The sequence below is a fragment of the Pteropus alecto genome, unplaced genomic scaffold, assembly GCF_000325575.1.
Source record: "Pteropus alecto unplaced genomic scaffold, ASM32557v1 scaffold38, whole genome shotgun sequence".
Taxonomy (NCBI): Eukaryota; Metazoa; Chordata; class Mammalia; order Chiroptera; family Pteropodidae; genus Pteropus; species Pteropus alecto.
Window position 1 is genome coordinate 7,533,418 of NW_006442512.1, and position 13,544 is coordinate 7,546,961.

The 13,544-nt window shown below is 32.5% G+C and overlaps 1 non-coding gene and 1 pseudogene across 1 annotated transcript; one reads left to right on the top strand and one right to left on the bottom strand.

Annotated features, from left to right (window-relative positions):
* Positions 1-4,034: 4,034 nt before the first annotated feature.
* On the top strand, positions 4,035-4,138 carry LOC112471721. Its single transcript, XR_003043392.1, has one exon. It is a non-coding gene; the product is annotated as a small nucleolar RNA U13 (small nucleolar RNA).
* A 7,332-nt stretch (positions 4,139-11,470) lies between these two features.
* Positions 11,471-12,258, bottom strand: LOC102896572 (annotated as a pseudogene).
* Between the last annotated feature and the right edge of the window lie 1,286 nt (positions 12,259-13,544).

Consider the following 13,544-nt stretch of genomic DNA (forward strand, 5'->3'; position numbering starts at 1 on the left):
AAAAAGACACAAATACACAAAAACAGCACTAAACGAGGGGAAATTATTACAGGCACCGTACAAATTCAAGGGATTATACAAGAATACTATGAAAAAGTGTATAACATCAAATTTAATAACCTAGAAGAAATGGACCAGTACTTAGAAAAACACAACCTTCCTAGAATGAATCAAGAACTAGAAAATCTATAGACCAATTATCAGTATGGAAATTAAAACCATCTTCAAAAACCTACCAAAAAGTAAACGTCCAGGACCAAATGGCTTCACCAGTGAATTCTACCTAACATTCAAAAAAGATTTAATACCTATTCTCCTCAAACTCTTTCAAAGAAGTGAAGAGGAGACAATACTTCCCAACTCATTTTATGAGGCCAATATTACCCTGATACCAAAACCTGGTAAAGAAAACACAACAAAAAAAAACTACAGACTGATATCTCTCATGAACACAGATCCAAAAGTCCTAAATACGATACTAGCGAACCGAATACATCAACATATTAAAAATATTATACACCACGAGCAATTGGGCTAGGTCCCAGAGGCACAGGGATGGTTCAACACACACAAATCAATTAATGTGATACACCACATAAACAAATTAAAAAAATAAGAAACATATTATCATATCAATAGATACAGAAAAAGCCTTCAACAAGATACAGCATCCATTTATGATCAAAACAACAAAATCGGTATAGAAGGAAAGTACCTTATCATAATAAAGGCCATATATGACTCACCCTCAGCCAACATAATACTTAATGGTGAAAAACTAAAAACCTTCCCTCTAAGATCAGGAACAAGGCAAGGCTGTCCACTATCACCACTGTTATTCAGTATAACATTGGAGGTCCTAGCAAGTGCAATCAGGTAAGAAGACAAAGATATAAAAGGCATCCAAATAGAAAACGAATAAGTCAAACTGTCACTATTTTTGGATGACATGATTCTCTATATAGAAAACCCTAAAGACTCCACAAAAACACTACTGGAAACAGTAAGGAAATACAGTAAACTTTCTGGATACAAAATCAACTTTCAAGAATCCATAGCGTTCCTATACTCTAGTAACGAAGTTTAGGAAAAAGAAGTGGAAAATATAATTCCTTTTGCAATTGCAACAAAAAGAATAAAATACCTAGGAATAAATTTAATGAAGCATGTGAAGGATCTATATAATGAAAACTATAAGACTCTATTAAAAGAAACCAAAGAAGATACAAAGAAATAGAAAGATATTCCATGTTCTTGGATCGTAAGAATCAATAGTTAAAATGACCAAATTACCTAAAGCATTATACAAATTTAATGCAACCCCCATCAAAATCTCATCAGCATTTTTTTAAGAAATAGAACAAAAAATCATCAGATTTGTATGGAAGCACAAAAGACCATGAATTGCCAAAGCCATCCTGAGATAAAAGAAAGAGGATGGAGGCGTCACTCTGCCAGACTTCAAATTATACTACAAAGTGACAGTAATGAAAACAACATGGTACTGGCAGCAAAACAGACATACGGACCAGTGGAACAGAATCGAGAGTCCAGAAGTAAACCCATATTTATTTGGGCAAATAATTTTCAACAAAAAAAGCCAAAAACATACAGTGGAGAAAGGAAAGCCTCTTCAATAAATGACACTGGGAAAATTGGAAAACAACCTGCAAAAAAATGAAACTAGACTGTTGTCTATCACCACACACCAAAATTAACTCAAAATGGATTAAGGACCTGAATATAAAACCTGAAACAAACAAACAAAAAATTCATACAAGAAAATATAGGAAGTAAACTCAAGGACCTTGGACTTAAAGGGGATTTTATAAATTTGACTTCAAAAGCAAGAGAAGTAAAAGCTAAAATAAATGTATGGGACTACATCAACCTGAAAAGCTACTGCTCAGTAAAAGAAATTGTCAACAAGGTAAAGAGTCAACCATCTGCATGGGAAAATATATTTGTAAGCAATGCCTCTGATAAGGGCCTAATATCCAAAATAGACAAAGAACTCATACAAATCAAACAACAACAACAACAAAAACAAATGATCCAATCAAAAAATGGGCAGAGGATCTGAACAGACATACAAATGGCCAACAAATATTTGAAAAGATGCTCAATATTGCTAGCTATTGAGGAAATGCAAATAAAAACCACAATGAGATATCATCCCACACCTGTTAGATTAGCTATAATCAACAAGTAATAACAAGTTATGGAGAGGATGTGGAAAAGAAGGAACTCTCATAAACTGCTGGTGGGACTGCAAATTGGTACAGCCACTATGGAAAACAGTATGGAAGTTCCTCAAAAGACTAAGAATTGATCTACCATATGATCCAGCAACCCCTCTACTGGCTATTTACCTCAAAGACTTGAAAACATATAATCAAAAAGGTATTTGCATACTGATGTTCATAGAAGCATTATTCACAGTGGCCAGGACAATCAAAGTGTCCTATGATATAGGATTGGATAAAGAAGCTGTGGTACATATATACAATGGAATATTACTCAGCCATAAAAAGACATGAAATACTGCCATTTGCAACATGGATGGACCTCGAGATAATCATGCTAAGAGAAATATGTCAGACGGAAAAAGTTGAAAATCACATGATATCACTTACATGTGAGATATAAACCTAAAAGCAACAAATGAACAAGACAAATAAACAGAGACTCATGGACATGGACTATAGACTAGTGGTTACCAGATGGTAGGTAGTGGGAGGAGGGGGAATTAGATGGAGTAAAGGGGGTCAAATACGTAGTGAGTGAAAGAAATCTAACTATGGGAGGTGAATACATAGTGTAAATATATATATACCTTATTGTTAAAGTATATAGCTGAAACTTATTGGATTTTGTTAACCAACGTCACCATAAAAAAAACAAAACAAAACAAAACAAAACAAAACAAAACGCATCAACAGGAAAACAGTGTCCTTAAATGACACATGAAACCAGATGGATTTAATTGATATTTTGATTATTTTTACCCAAAACAGTGGAATACACATTCTTCTTTAGTGCAGTAATACGTTTTCCAAGATAGAACACGTCAACCCACAAAAAGTCTTAATAAATTTAAGAAGTTTGAAATCTTATCAAACGTCTTCTCCAACCACAATGATATGAAATTAGAAATCGATCAAAAGAAAAAGAACTGAAAAATACACAAACACATAATAGCTAATAACATGATATTTAACAATGAATGGATTAAAAATGAAATCAAGGAAGAAATCAAAAGATATCTTAAAATGAAAATGAAATGAAAACAAAATGACCCCAAATCTATGGAACACAGCAAAAGCAGTCTTGACAGGGAAATTCATAGCAATACAGGCCTACCTCAAGAAACAAGAAAAGTCTCAAATGAACAGTCTAATCTACACCTAAAGGAACTGGAAAAATAACACAAACAAAGCCCATAGTGAGTAGAAGGAAGGAAATAATAAAGATCAGAGCAGAAATAAACAAAATAGAGTCTAAGAAACAATACAAAAGATCAATGAAACCAAGAGCTGGTTCTTTGAAAATATAAACAAAATTCATAAACTTTTATTTTTTCAAGACTCATCAAGAAAAAAATAGAAAGAATCCTAACAAGACTCATCAAGAAACTAAAGACAAAGGACACAAATTAATAAAATCAGAAATTAAAAGAGAAGTGACAACTGACTCCACAGAAATACAAATGATTGTAATAAAATACTATGAGCAATTATATTCTGATAAATCAGACAATCTGGAAGAAATGGATACATTCTTAGAAACATACAATCTCCCAAGTCTGAATCAAGAGCCAGAAAATCTGAACTCACTGATTATTACTAATAAAACTGATCAGTCAAGAAGAGAGAAAGCTCCCAAGCTCATTCTATGAAGCCACCACTACCTTGATTCCAAAACCAAACAAATACATTACAAAGAAAGAAAATTATAGGTGGATATCTCCCAGAAAATCTGAACTCACTGATTATTACTAATAAAACTGATCAGTAATCAAAAACTCCTAATACATCCTATTGTAGTTTATAAGCATGATGACTGGGTGTTCATGCCATTGTGTGAGATGTGCCTCCCTTAAATCTTGTTACAATGTCAGCATATAACCCATCTGGTTTTATATATATGTGTAAATAAATATATATATAACCAGATGGGATATATTAGCAAATTCAAATCAGCAATACAAAAATATCATACACCATGATCAAGTGGAAATCTTCCCTAGGATATGAGATTGGTTCAATATCTGCATATCAATTAATGTGATACATTACATTAACAAATTAAAAGATAAAAATCATATAACCATATCAACAGATGTAGAAGAAGCATTTGAAAAAAATCCAGTCTGTTTATGATAAAAACTCTCAGCAAATTGAGAATAGAGGGAATATATCTCAACATAATAAAGGCCACATGTGATAAATCCAAGCTAACATTATACTCAGTGGTGAAAAGTTAATATCAGGAACAAGACAAGGATGTCCACTTTCACCACTTTTATTCAGTATAGTATTGGAAGTCTTAGCCACATCAATCAGAAAAAAAAAAAAAAAAACAACCATCCAAATTGAAAAGAAAGAAGTAATGCAGATGACATGATACTATATAGAGAGAACCCTGAAGACTCCGTAAAAAGAACTGTTAGAACTGATAAACGAATTCTGTAAAGTAGCAGGATACAAAATTAATATTCAGAAATCGGTTGCATTCTTATACACCAATAATGAACTACCAGAAAATTAAGAAAACAATCCCATTTAACACTGCATCAAAAATAAATAAATAAATAAGATACCTAGGAATAAATTTGACCAAAGCTATAAAAGACATGTACTCAGTAAATTATGTCACTGAAGATAAAAATGAAAGAAAAAACAAATAAATGGAATTATATACTCTGCTCATGGATAGACAGTATTAACATTGTTAAAATGTCCATACTACCCAAAGCAATCTATAGATTCAAAGTAATCCCTATTAAAATACCAACATCATTTTTCACAGAACTATAAAAAATAATCCAAAAATTATATGGAACCATGAAAGGCCCCAAAAAGCCATGGTAATCTTGAGAAAAAAGAACAAAGTTGGAAATATCATGCTACCTGATATCAAACTATACTACAAGGCTATTGTAATCAAAACAGCATGGCATTGGCATAAAAACAGACACAAAGATCAATAGAACAGCATTAAGAGCCCAGATATAAATCCACGCCTATATGGTCTTTTAATCTATGATGAAGGAGGCAAAAATATACAAAGGTCTTGAGAAATATAAATGGTCTTGAGAAAACTGAACAAATACATCCAAAAAAATGAAATTGGACCACCATCTTATTCCATATACACAAATAAACTCAAAATAGATTAAAGACTTACATGTAAGACTCAAAACCATAAAACTCTGAGAAAAAAATATAGACAGCAAATTCTCTGACATTGCTCTTAGTAATATTTTTTCTGATATGTTACCTCAGGCAAAGGAAACAAAAGAAAAGTAAACAAATGGCACTACGACAAAATAAATTTTTTTGCATATCGAAGGAAACCATCAACAAAACTAAAAGACAGCCTACTGAATGGAAGAAGATATTTGCCAATGATACATATGTAAGGGATTAATATCCAAAATTCATAAAAAACTCATACAACTCAACAACAAAAATAAACAATCCAATAAAAAAGGATCAGAAGAGCTGAATAGATATTTCTTCAAAGAGGAAACACAAATGGTCAATAGCTATTTGAAAAGATGCTCAATAGCACTAATCATCCGAGAAAGGCAAATTAAAACCACAATGAGATAATACCTCATATCTGTCAGAATGACTATCATTAATGAATCAACAAACGGTAAGTGTTGGTGAGGATGTGGAGAAAAGGGAACCCTTTTGCACTGTTGGTGGTACAGCCACTGTGGAAAATAATTTGGAAGTTCCTCAAAAAATTAAAAACAGAACTACCTTATGACTCAACAATTCCACTTTTGGGTATTTATACAAAGAAAACCAAAACACTAATTTGTAAAGATATATGCACCCCTGTGTTCACTACAGTGCTATTTACAATATCCAAGATATGGAAGCAACCTAAGTGATCATCAAAAGACAATTGGACAAAGCCATAAAAATGAAATCTTACCATTTGCAACTATGTGGATGGACCTAGAGAGTATTATGCTAAATGAAATAAGTCAGACAGGGAAAGACAAATATCACGTGAATTTATATACGTGGAATCAAAGAAACAAAATGAATGAACAAACAAAATGAAAACAGACTAATAGATACAGAGAACAAATGATTGCCAGATGGGATGGGACATTGTGAGCTGGGTGAAAATGTTGAAGCAATTGAGAAATGAGAATTGGTAGTTAAAAATAGTCACAGGGATGTGAGTACAGCATAAGAAATATAGTCAGTAATATCGTAATAACTATGTATAGTGTCAGGCGGGTACTAGAGTAATCGAGGGGATCGCTCTGTAAATTATATAACTGTCTAAACACTATGCTATATACCTGAAGCTAATAAAATAATATTGAATGTCAGCTCTACTTAAAAAATAAAAATTAAAAAAAGACATATGAAACTCATTTTGAATCATTTTTATAGTCGTCTTCAGAAAGCTTCCATCCTCCCACACAGACTCCTATAACTTAACCTCATTGTTTGTTTTTACTGTTTTTTAATTTCTGAAACTCTCCAAGCTCTCTTTCGCATCTGAATCTTCTCTTATACTCTTTGCTATGTCTGGGAATTAAACTTTGATTTAAATTAGGTTCAGTTTTGATATTTTTTCTCTCTGGAAACTTTCACTGGTATCTTGTTACTTCTCTTCTTCTGGGTAGGGGTTCTTGTCACTTTCATAACCCTTTCGAATATCCCTTTTTAAGCACTTATTAAGCTGTTGTGTTCATTCTATTTATATTGCAACCTCTGACTAATCCTCACAAAAGCAAGAAATGTGTCCATATTCTATGTCATTTGGGGTTCTACATATTTTATATTCATTGAATGAATACATATTCCAGCTGTAACAGTGGCACAGATTCTACTGAGATGATAGAGATAAAACAAAAATAAACCAAAATATAAAATTAGAACTTCTGTTCTAATGTAGTTCTACTTTGCTTCCAATTCCAGATGTGAGAAGATCATGAATTATTTTGCATATCTTCATTGCTCTGTCAGATGACCCAGTATCTTGCTTGAAATTTAATACCCAGTGGTACATTTAATTTTCATAAGATTACTTTCAGTATCATAATATTTTTAATTTTTACATAGTAGTATTATAATTATATAGCAACTGCTAAAGGGTTTATTTTCTATATCATTCCTAATTTTTAAATCAGTAGTTCATGACCATTTGTATACACTTGAAAATAATACACATATTTTATTTTCTGATTTTAAAACTATAATATCCATGCACTATTACTGAGAAAAAGTATCAGAAGTGAAAGGATCACAAGTCTTAGCCTTCAACTCATAGAGTAAAATATTTTTTAAATTTTTCTTGTAATCTACACCCAATTTATTTTTGTTAATTATGCCATATATAGGAAAAAACATACATAGGAAACATTATTATTTTCCTTTTAGCTGATAATGATTAATGTTTTGTATATATTAATTTCTTTGAACAAAAAGATATATAATAAAAATAATATGTATTTTTGCACTTCTGTGAAAGCTTTTTCAGTCTAGTAAATCAGATTGTAATTTGGATCTAGGTTTTCGAATGTTTGCTTGCCACCAAGGAATGGTACTCCTGGGGATTCTGCAGACATACTGAGAAATTGATATAATGATAAAGTGCTCTGAGAATCTCATAAAATGTTTTTTGGTAGAAATAAAAAGAAAAAAGATAAACAATACCCATTTTGAAAAAAGAAAAGCAGAGTTGAGAATGCATTTACATCTAAGCATGAAAAATATACCCCAATTAACTACCATTCTTTAGAACTCTTATTTGGACAGTTGAGAAATAACTCAGAAATGAAGGTAGTACAAAAATTCAGGATTCTGTCATCATATATATATATTTTTTGATAATTACTATCTTCATTTATCTTAACACTCTGAAATTTGTTGCTCACAGTTCACTTTGGTTCCTAACATAAACAGCATTTTAAAGAAAAAAAATATTTCAGAAATTGAATGTATTTTTAATTATTTTAAGATCATTTCTATCAGAATAAACAAGAATTTATTCAATTTGGTCATGAAATTAGTTATTTATGGATCTATAGATAATGTCGACATACTGAATATACATATCTAGGAGATTATGTTCTAAATATTTTAGTTTATGTTTTGAATATATTCAGGTGACACATTTGTTTTCTGGTTAAGATACACATATTCAATACTTCTTCGGATATATTTTTTATCAATTATTACTAATTTTTATTAATAAATCTATATTATCTCTATCTACCTAATAAAACTATGGGCCACAATTAATACTGTGATATTTTCCTTATCTAATTGAAATATATTAAATAATTTTATGAGCTATCTCTCCTCAGGAAATTTTGTGTAAAACAACCCATTTTAAATATTATGTATTTTTAGATTATCAGGACTTATTACAGCTTTCTGTTGTCATTACGTTATCTTATGGTGTAAATAAAAAGTATGAAAAATCCAGATTCTTAAATGTACTTCTAGCCTTTGTGTATTTATCTAAAGAGCAGTGTAAAGTACAAATTGACTTCTTTAAATGAACCACTTGGGAAAGAAACAGAGACTAACTTCAAATAATAAAAGGTAAAATTCTGTCAAGAAAATGTGTTTGCTATTCTATGTTTTTAAAACTCTCTTTTCCGAAAAGCCTGTTCAATTGACATGTCAAATACAAAATCTGAGATCTTCTGTCAGAAGCACAGTGGTAAGCTGTGACTTCAACTAAATCCATGTATAAAAGTAAACTGGCACTGCAACCCGTATCCTCTGCCCTGACAGATGCAAACGCTTGAAAACGCTTGAAATGCCCAATGCAACATCGATGTCAGTGAGAAATGCTGAATTGTCAGAAAACTCCATTTTCTTGTTACTGTGGGGCTTAGTTAAATTCTCATTAAGTTCGAGATTTTGCTTATTAGATTTTTTCTGAGTTTTAATAAAATCTCAAGCTTAAAACTTGTATCCACTTATATAACCTTACTAATTAATCTACACTTAAGATAATATTTCTCGTTTTTCCAACCATTGCTTTTTTGTTTGTTTGTTTCCACACATCTTGGTTTTCTCAAGATCTATAATGCTATACTGTCTCCCAAAGTGCTTAGCATTTATGTATATGAGTGATGTAATTTTAGTGCTGAAATACAAACTGCATACAGTTCTGCTATTTTCTCCTATTTTTGGACATTAATGAGTGCAACATGTCATTGGGCTATATTTAGGATGATGTCATTATCAGATAGATTTTCAATATAATTTTGCTATTTAGCCCATTGTTTTGTTAATTTTGATATCAACCAGGTTCCCATCAAAACATAAATGCCTTTAGCAAAAGGCAGTTGACAAATAACGAGCTGTAATTATTTGTTTGTACTCTCAAGGATAATCTCTTATTTAATAAAAGTTATCTATTGATCACACACACCAAGAATGTGAATGTGCTAATAGATTTTGGTTCCTTTTCCACTATGAAATGCAAATCATAAGTAGCCCAAATGCTCAGGCCTCCCCAACCTCTGAATAAAGTCAGTTTCCATATTATAGTTTGTGTTTCCTCCTCATTATTGCTGCATTTCAAACTCCTCAGCAAAACAGAATGCTTTCTCATTATCACTTGGAGTCTACAAAGGAGAGTTACTTGTTCTTATAATATAGTGTGTGCCCTGTAGTTACAACTCTTGGTCTCCCTTTGCAACTTCCCCCAGCTCCCTCTGCCCATTGCCCCTTAAATCATCCTAAGGGATGGCCTATTTCTACCTGCCAATGGAGTTTCTTAAGAGATAAGTAATGTACTTGCCAGACATGTTTTTCCTGATACTCCAAAATGCCCTATTCTCTGTGATACCAAAATAGTGCTGGGTTCAGTATAGAGGCAGAAGAAATGGCTATCTTCTGAACTCTGAGCTAAAATTGTTTATTTATGCCTCGAACCACAGTATTTGTGCTCAAAATTTCTAGAAATTTCTCTTGAAAGTTTTTCTGCTTCCTTCTCTCAGTCGCTCATCTCCTGTAACTCTCAAAAGTAAAAATCAAGAACAAAAAGCACCCATGAATAAAAGTGAACAGCAAAAGGCACTCATGACCATACTACAGAAATAAACTCTCTCCATTCAAACACACACAATAATGTATTTTGCCCCCTTTCTCATTCCACCTCACATACAAGTAAAGCAAACTTCCTCTGAGACATATCTCCAGTACATCTACCTCCACCAATATATATTACCTCTTGTATACATTTTAACTTCTGGCTGTTTCCCTAATGAACTAAATCCAAAGCCCATTAGGGTGATTGGCCTAAAATAAGGAAGCACCCTGCCACAAATGTAAATAGAAGTATCTACCTCTAGATACAAAGGAAAATACAACTTTTAAATAATTTTGCCTTACCTGTGTATCAAAAATAATAGCCTACAATATCATCCAGTGTCCCACTACATGTGAAATTCAAATGGTCTTGTGAAATTTGAGTTTCACTGGCTATGACAGTACGAGTTTAAATTTAGAAGTCTGCCAAACAAGTGTTTACACTTGAAGTAGTAAAAAAATAGTTCAAATTATATGTTGTAAATTGTTGTATTGGAATATGATATACCTAACAACTAGATTTTTTTCCAGGAGGATTTTACTAAAGAAATAAAATGCATTCATCAAATACTTCAACATGTGTCAAATACAATGCTAATGTCTTCGAAATACTACAAAAAATTCTGAGCTTAATAGAAATGAGGATTTGCAGAACCCAAAATTCAGAGGGTGTGAGAAATTGGAAGTTGTCACCATACAAGAATTAGGGACAACACACATAAAGTAACCATAGAAACCAACAGAAAAACAGCATGAATGTGAACTTGTGATTGTTGCCTCTAACTCAATTGCACCATCGGTGATCTCACCTTGAAATACTGCTTTCTGTTTGCCCCACAGCTCATTGATGTGCTATTTTTTAAGTTCTTTTTCTCTCTCTATTTCATTTTTTAATTCAAAATACAACTTTATTCTAAACTTTATTCTAATTTTAAACAAAAAGGAATGTAAATGATAGTAACAAACAAGATTTGAGCATTGAATATTGTGATGCGACTCTAGCAGTCTTAAGATTGAAACTCAATAAGGAAACAACTGTGTTCCAAAACAGCTAAGTATGCAAGTCCAAAAAGTGAAGGTATTTTTTTAACTGCCACATTCACTTCGAAGCCCATTCATCTCCTTCAGCATCTCAAAGATTAAGTACATGTTCTGCTTAGCTATGTTATAAAGTGACAAACTCTCTGCACCACTGACATCACAGGACAGTTGCCTATAAAACCAGATTTCTGACGTTGGGTTACAGTTTCACTTTCCCACAGGTCATCATCCTCATCCAAGAGAGCAGTTGTTTGAGCAACGTCTAGATCACGGTCATATTGTGTTGCCAAAACCGTGTCCATAACAATTGCTGGTGCGACAAGAGCAGGCATGGCAAGAAATTCCATTAAGATCTCCAATTAGTTTTGCAGCAAGCCAGAGGAAGGGCTTTACAAAGCTATAATTACTTTTGGCGGAAATGTCATAGTATTGAAGAGTCTTCTTTCGGTGAAAGACAATTGATTTTTACTTTTGGAAATGTCATAGTATTGAAGAGTCTTCTTTCGGTGAAAGACAATTGATTTTGCTTTAACTTTCCTGTCCTTAACATCCACTTTGTTGCCACACAATACAGTGGGCGTGTTTTCACATACTTGTACCAGAGCTCTATGCCAGTTAGGCACATTCTTGTAAGTAACTCTTGAAGTTCCATCAAACATTATAATGGCACACTGGGCTTGGATGCAATAGCCATCTTCCAGTCCATCAAATTTCTCCTGAGTAGTTATGCCCCATACATTGAACTTGATAGGTCCCCTACTGCTATGGAACACAAGGGGATGGACCTCAACACATACTTCTCAAATTCACCAGTCAGATGACATTTCACAAATGTAGTTTTTCCAGTCCCACCATCACCAACAACTGCACGTTTGAAATGAACTTGGGGTTCTTCTTGGGCAGCCATCACGATGTTATTACCAAAAGCATCTCCGGGCCGGTCTGACTGAGAGCTCTCTCTGTTTCATTTTAGATAGGTTCTATAGCTGTTTTCAATTTCACTATCCTTTCTTCTACAATGTCTAATTTGCAATTAACTATATCCAGTGTATGTTTTTTTCTCATGCATCATAGTTTTCCTATATAAAAGTTCAGTTAGGATGACATTTCAATCTTCCATTTCTCTATCTAATATATTCAATTATTCCTCAACCTCTTGAACATGTAAAATATAGTCATACTGTTTTAAACGCCATCACTGTTACCAGTTTTAATTGATAATTTCTACAAATGTTATCATTGTTATCAGTTTTAATTGATAATTTCCCCATGGGAGGGTTATACATTTTTTGCTTTGTTTTTTTGCATGTCTTTAACTTTTCATAGGATGCTACATAGTATAAATTTTGTTTCATTAGATGCTGAATATTTTTGTATAACTATAAATATTTTTGAACTTTATTCTCGGATATATTTAAGTTACTTGGAAACAGTACAACATTTTATCATACTGTTCAGGGCCTTGTTTTTAAACTTTTTTTTCCCCGGCTTTATTTAAATATAATAAGACAATTAGTTGCTCATATTTACATTGTACAATTCAATGAGTGCTTTTCAATTATAGTTGGCATACAATAATATACCAGTTTCAGTTGTATAGCATAGTGGTCAGAGATCCACATAACTTGCAAAGTGATAACCCTGCTAAATCTAGTACCCCTCTTCCCATTACATGTTTATTACAACATTATTAACCATCTTTCCTATGCTACACTCTATATCTCCATGTCTATTCTGCAACTATCCATTTGTAGCTCTTAATCCCTTTGTCTTTTTTTTGTCCCCCAACTCCTCTCCTATCTATTAGCCCTAAAAATATTCTCTGTATCTATGAGTCTATTTCTGCTTTTGTTGTTGTTGTTGCTTATTTTTTTCTTTAGATTCCACATGCACATGAAATCATGTTATATTTTTTTTTTCTATCTGACCTATTTCATTCAGCACAATACCCTCTAGGTCCATCAAGGCAATATCTTTTTCCATCCCCTTTCTTTTAGTCTGTGTGTCTTTTAATCTGAAGTGAGCCTTTCGTAGGCAGCATATGTAGGGGTCTTGTTTTCTTATCATTCAGCCACTCTATCTTTTGGTTGAAGCATTTAATTCTTTTCCATTTGAGGTACTTATGATAGGAATGTAGTTATTACCATTTTTATTCATGTTTTTGATACATGTTTTTCTTCTTTAAAAAATATT